Genomic DNA, 8,208 nt, shown 5'->3' on the forward strand with positions numbered 1-8,208 from the left:
ATGTGTGGCAAAACGATGTTTGATAGATGTTCTAATGATGAAATAAGGAAAGAATGTAAGGCTGAGATAAGCATTATCGATAAAATTAAGAAAGGTGTGTTGAGATGGTTTGGACATGTAGAACGAATGAGTGAGGAAAGAACGGTAAAACAAATTTATGAGGCGAATGTTAGTGGGAAAAGAAGCAGAGGAAGACCGAGAAAAACATGGCACTATCAGGTATGCCAAATACTTGAAAGTGGTCAGGTTAGGAGTCGTAACAATCGGCGGATATGTATGAGGAGATGCATGAACGTGGAAGAGGCGAAGAATGTTTGAAAGAACAGAGTAGTGTGGCGCTCTGTTCTCTCTGCCTACCCCTGCGGGGAAGCGGCGTGATGGTTAGTTAGTTTTTAGTTTTTCTTATATATAACCCTTTCCGGTCCATAAAAAACATTTAAAAAATTCCATCAGGTCCACAATAGATTTACAGCACAGGGTAAAACAATACATCCAATTTTTTTAAAAAATAAAACTACACTAGTGTTAAAAAATTATTTTTATTTTGAATGTATACAATCTTGTCTCTTATTATTACATTTTATAGACTTCTAATGTATGATATCGGTGAAAACAGTCACCGATGCAAAGACCGGGCTTTCTCTCGTAAGTGACGCAAATGTATCGGGTTTCTTTCATACCTCCAGGAAGTTTTCGTTGAGCGTAACATTTTTCCATACACGTGGGCTATTGTGGATGGAATCGTCATCACTGCTGCTCACATGCGTACGGGTCGAGTGTCACTAATGCCGGTAGCCGGACATCCGAGTGACGGGTACCGAGCCAGCCCCCAAAGCAAACCTTTTGTATCATTCTCAGGTAGAAAGTTACAAATTCTAGTGTTTATAAAAATCATTGAATCCTCTTCCCAGTATACCGCACACTAAATACGAGTGAAAAAAATATGTTTGCTAGTATTTTAACACTAAACTGACTGAAACTGAAAAAAAATGTCGAATGACATTCGACATAGGACCGCAAAGGGTTAAACACGTATCACAATAGATTTTAAGAAATAAAGGTATTATATGAATAATAATAAAATCCTTACCGCACCCCAATGGTGCATAGGGCACTGCTTCATATAAACGCAGTGTTATCGCAGTGAAGGAAAGGTGATCAGCCCTCCACTTCAAGTACCAATCCAGTGTAATATTGAATAAATATTAGAGTGAAAAAATCACTTATATTTATTGAACCCCCCTGGGAATCGAACCTGGGACCTCCAGGACGGTAGCTGAGCATGCTGACCATTACACTACGGAGGCGGACAACATACTAATCATAACATATCGCTCACTCCTTTCAATAACGTCATATTTCAAAAAAAGTCCATTTTCAGTTGTGCATGTTTTCGGAATGTCCGGAAAATGTACTATATCCGAGCAAAAGCGGCATATATTTAACATAATATTTACCCGCTACAGGGCAGAAAGGGTTGTTTTTGCATTTTTAAGAAAAGTATTGTTTAATTTTTTTTTTAAATATACTAAATATTTTTCAAATGGAGAAAAAACCATCAGGTTTTACCTTAAAAGATTTGTTGCACAGTAAAATGTTCAGTAAGTGGCTTGATATTTATTTTTAATATATTGTATTATATTTTTAAACTTAAAAAGCGTTCTTCCGAAAAATCAAGTTTTTTTTTTAATTTACGACGTTCTTGAAAGGAGTGAACGATATACATCTTTCTCATCTAACATGTTTGTGTATTTTTTTTTGTCCCAACCGCATTTCCGAATCTGATATAGAAGTATATAGGCTTCCTGACAGACCCTATGAACTAGGTTTCAAAGATTATAGAATTGTAAAGTAGGATAGGGAATGTAAATGTGAATAATACATCACAAACACCCAGATCAATTGAAAATAAATATTTCTTGATTCATTATGCAATAGGGTATTATCACTCAGGAGGAATATCAAATTTTACTTACTCAACCTATAAACGATTGTGTCTCGTTTTGTGTTTTTGACAGCCGATATAATCAATATTTTCATTCATCATTTTCTTTTGCAAAATTCGCACTTCTTGATAGCGTTGTTTTCGTAAGTTGGAAACGAATGACGTCACAGTAACGAATCCACACTGCTACTATAACAGCGATATAGTAGACGATTTTTAATATTTGACGTTGTTGAAAGGAATGAACGAAATGATGTTTGTTAATGATTCTGAATGCATCGAAACAGGTGTAACGATAGATTTTAAGAAATATTGGTATTTACCAAGTAATGTTTACAACATTTTGAGTGTGTCCAAATACTTGTTCACAAAATCTGGATTATCTCCAATTACAGGAGTTATTTTCATATTATTTTTGACATCTCATCAAAGATGAAGAAGAATATGGAAGTCTGGGCATTTACGGGGCTGACGACCGTCATAGGCTGGTTTAATATAAGAGTTTCTGCTTAATAAATAGCTTCTTTACATCTCACCAATAGATGTCTCTAGTGAAGTTCTATTGATTCAAGAACAAGGTTTCTAAACTGGTTCATATATACAGAACTTCCAAGAATTTGAGTAGTGTGGTTGTCAATAATGGGTAGAATTGGTGAATGTTACACGTGTGTAAAGTGATCACTTAAACCAGCCTATGACGGTCGTCAGCCCCGTAAATGCCCAGACTTCCATATTCTTCTTCATCTTTAATGAGATGTCAAAAATAATAAGTAATGTTTAAATTTAAATTAAATCACGTTTTCATGCATATCAAACATTTTAAAAACAAAATGGTAGCTTAACAAAAACTCGCACAGTGAGCCGGTGGACGGGTGAATAGATTGATTCGATATTCAGTGCACAATGCACGTACTAAGCACGTAGATTAGTCCTTGTTAGACGGTCAATGTCAACATTCATTGTAAAAAGACTCAAAACAAAACAATACCCTTTATGTATAGAACTTTTCTATTGTAAACATCTTTTAAAATCCTTGACATAGCATCAAGGATTGTCGATTGTGAAGTAGTTGAAAATTTTCCTAAAGTAATTATTAGTATGTGAGGTCAGAATCCTGGATTAAATTATAAGCTTAAATAATAAAAATTAAAATGACATTTTCTGGCGTTTCTCATGTGTGTGATTATAATCCAGGATTCGGACCTCATATACTAATAAAAAGTTTGTGCTCAATAAAAAGCTTATTTACATCTCACCAATAGATGTCTCTAATGAAGTTCTAGAGATTCAAGAAAAATGTTTCAAAATTGGTTCATATATATAGAACTTCCAAGAACTTGAATAGTGCGGTTGTCAATAATGGGTAGAATTGGTGAATGTTACACGTGTATAAAGTGATCACTTAAACCAGCCTATGACGGTCGTCAGCCCCGTAAATCCCCAGACTTCCATATTCTTCTTCATCTTTGATGAGATGTCAAAAAATAATATAAAAATAACTCCTGTAATTGGAGATAATCCAGATTTTGTGAACAAGTAAAAATAAAGGATTATTTCACTAGATTTTTATTTTAGATAGTTTAGTTTTGTTTAGATAGTTTATTTTAGCAAGAAGGATATTAAATGTTAGGGAGGGTAGATATAAAAAAAATATATCACAGACATCCAGAAGAATTGAACATAAGTATTTATTGATAACATTTTGCACAATGCAGTGCCCTATGCACCATTCGGTTCAATTAAGGATCAGAAAGAAAAGTAGCAAAAAAGTACAAAAAAGTATTAAAAAAACAAAAAGGGCAGTTTTGTATGATGTTATGTTACAAAGGTGTCTTTGATTCTATGAATTTCTAATACCAGAGAACTATTTTACACATGTTGACATCTCAACATAGATGAAGAACGATATGGAAGTCTGGGTATTTTACGGAGCTTACGAGCTGTCATGGGCTGGTTCAGCCTATGATTAGTCCATGAACCAGCCCATAACATATAATATATGTAGTTCATAAGCCTTGTAAATACCGAGACTTCCATATCCTTTTACATCTATATAAAGATGTCAAAAATGTAAAAAGTAAGTATGTGTAGAAACCCTGATTTATGAACAAGTATTTAGACACACTCGAAATGTTGTGACATTAGTATTTGTTTATTTTGAACATGAATTGATACATTTTTAATTACCGGCAAATGTACCCAGTTTTTTGCGTTTACTGAATTATCCAGTATACTAGTATATTGGCGTAAATCTCTTTCTCTCTGGTCGCAATCCTGCGGTTTGGTCTGTAGCAACATATGACATCTCTTTCGCCATTCTCTCCCATTTTCGGAAGTCCTCTTCAGCTTCTCATATGTCGAGCAGTCCATGTCTTTGTATAAGTCGCTTAGGTATTCGCGGCGTAAATATCAACGCAATAAATATGTACATATGTTGTAGTTCACGGGTGAATTTGTTTGACTGAATTCTGTTACTAAAATATTAGCCGGATTTGAATGAAATTCAGTTGCGATTTACCGTATATCGGGCTTTAATCTTCTGATTAAATTAAAAATAAATCACGTTTTCATGAATATCAAACATTTATAAAACAAAATGGTGTTTTTTTGGTGGTAGTACACTACTGTGTATATCGTGAATACGGTGGCATTGTCGAAGACATCAAAGAAATTTCATTACCATCACACGATTATCATGTATAATCCGCACATATATTCGTGAAAATCACATCAAATCGAATGGTAATATATTCGTAGAAGTCAATTTCCAATTGATATAGGTACTAAATGGAATGGAAAAATAGCGGGCACATTCAGCAATTTTCCATTTATTTTTCAGAACGTTATTTTACGCTGAATGTATAAAAATATAAAAATATACTTATTTACATATGGTAGATGTGTAATAGTTCAAACTCAATTTACAGTAAAATTTTACTCAAAAAATATTTATACTTTTCAAATAAAAATAGAAACTAAAAATAAGCTGAATGTGCCCCCTTTCCCCTACACGTCATTTGGGAGATTTTAATTTATCTAGATTTATATTATTTTTTGACATCTCAACATAGATGAAGAATAATATTTACGGGGCATTTACGGGGCTGACGACCGTCACAGGCTGATTTAAGTGATCACTTCACACACGTGTAACATTCACCAATTATACCTATTATTGCCAACCACACCACTCAAATTCTTGGAAGTTCTATACATATGAACCAATTTAGAAACCTTATTCTTCAATCACTAGAGACGTCTATTGCTGAGATGTAAAGAAGCTTTTTACTAAGCAGAAACTCTTATATTAGTATGTGAGGTCCTATTCATATTCTTCTTCATCTTTGATGAGATGTCAAAAAAAACTCCTGTAATTGGAGATAATCCAGATTTTGTGACAAGTATTTGGACACACTCAAAATGTTGTAAAGTTTTGATAGTATTTTTATTATGCTATGTGCTTGTCGATAGCTTTCCAAGGATATCTCTCTTTCACAAGAAAATTCTAGTTTCGTGATATCCACACGCGAACTATTTCAATATAAACGCACGTTCTGTAATGTCAGAGGTCCTGATTGCTCTCGAACCTCCGGGGTTTATTTGTGTCCACGTGACCATTAGTCAAGCTGTTACTGTGTACTTTTTGAGAACATTTCCCCAAATCGTGCATTAGTAATGACGACGTCATAAATGACGTCAGAACATGCACTTTTCCGACGCTGTTTATATTTTTAACGACCACTAAATATTCAGGTAAATTATATCCAGTACATTTTACATGAGTTTATATTTAAGTATTTAGAATTATAAAAAACACATATAAATATATATATATATATATATATATATATATATATATATATATATATATATATATATATATATATATATATATATATATATATATATATATATATATATATTAATATATATATATGTATATATATATATATATATATATATATATATATATATATATATATATATATATATATATATATATATATATATATATATATATATATATATATATATAATATATATATATATATATATATATATATATATATATAAATATATATATATATATATATTATATATATATATATATATATATATATATATATATATATATATATATATATATATATATATATATATATATATATATATATATATATATATATATATATATATATAAATATATATATATATATATATATATATATATATATATATATATATATATATATATATATATATATATATATATATATATATATATATATATATATATATATATATATATATATATATATATATATATATATATATATATATATATATAATATATATATATATATATATATATATATATATATATATATATATATATATATATATATATATATATATATATATATATAAATATATATATATATATATATATATATATATATATATATATATATATATATAATATATATATAATATATATATATATATATATATATATATATATATATATATATATAAATATATATATATATATATATATATATATATATATATATATATATATATATATATATATATATATATATATATATATATATATATATATATATATATATATATATATATTACTGAATGGTATATTTGCGTGTATCCCCTTAATATACAGGTAATTTGTGCTGAAATGTGTTTTTTGTAATTATATTAAAATGTACTGGATATAATTTACCTAAATATAATATAAATATATATATAAATATATATATATATATATATATATATATATATATATATATATATATATATATATATATATATATATATATATATATATATAAATATATATATATATATATATATATATATATATATATATATATATATATATATATATATATATATATATATATATATATATATATATATATATATATATATATATATATATATATATATATATATATATATGTATATATATATATATAATATATATATATATACATATATATATATATATATATATATATATATATGTATATATATATATATATATATATATATATATATATATATATATATATATATATATATATATAAATAATTTGTTCAGTCAAGCGAGTAAGATTTAAATTCAGCAGTTATTTTCAATATTTATGAGGTCAGTCAAAAGCGAGGAATATTTTAGAGCAATATTTGAGGTGGGTGTCGGGCAAATTGAAAACTTACCCACGTATTGATTATACATCTAATAATACCTGTTTTTAATTCGCTAATGTCAACATGTGTTTTGTCACCGTTTCGAACAATAATTATTGTTTTTATGTCAAGAACTTAATCCGCAATTAAAACGTTGCCTCGACGTCATTTGTCAATAGAGTATTAAATATTATCGATCAAAAGGAATAGGAAATAATTACTTTGGATAATTTATATAGTACCTACTTTTGTAGAATACTACTTCGAGGATGCTTTGCAGTGAAATTATATGAAATAATCACAATATTTTGATGTACGTATCGCTCACTCCTTTCAACAACATCATAAATTGATTTTTCAGGAGATCATTTTTAAAAATTTTTAAAAAAATACTTGATTTTTCAGATCATTTTTAAAGTTTAAAAATATAATAAAATGGATCAAAAAATATATCAAGCCACTTATTGAACTTTTTACTGTGTAACAGATCTTTTTAGGTAAAACCTGATTGTTTTTACTCCACTTGAAAAATATTAAGTATATTTACAAAAAAATAAATATACAATACCTTTTCTTCAAAAAAAAAAAAAAACTCTTTCTGCCCTGTAGCGTGCTGGGATAAAGTTCATTTTCTGGGCATTCCGAAAACATGCACATCTGAAAATTGACGTTTTTTGATATATGACGTTGTTGAAAGGAGTGAGCGATATGTCCAAATCATTGTTCTCAAATCTGAATTTTGTCCACATGGGAGCTATATATTTATATTTCGATTTCCCAACGTAGATGAAGAAGAATATGGAAGTTTGGGTATTTGCAGAGCTTACGATCTCTATGTATTTCATCTCTGTGTTAATTCAAAACTTATTTTACTAAACTTAGATACTGGCAAGAACTCGCGTGAATGTTCATAATCAAACCCTTATCCGCACCTCATAGGGCACTGCATCATATTAAAGTAGTGTTATCTTGATTGTTAACACTTCAAGGAGAGGTGATCAGCCCTCCGTCTCAGGTACTAGTCCAGGGAAGTATTGAATAAATATTAGAGA

The sequence above is a fragment of the Brachycentrus maculatus genome, unplaced genomic scaffold (genome assembly GCF_059751285.1).
Source record: "Brachycentrus maculatus isolate JH-2025_06_01 unplaced genomic scaffold, ASM5975128v1 h1tg000277l, whole genome shotgun sequence".
Taxonomy (NCBI): Eukaryota; Metazoa; Arthropoda; class Insecta; order Trichoptera; family Brachycentridae; genus Brachycentrus; species Brachycentrus maculatus.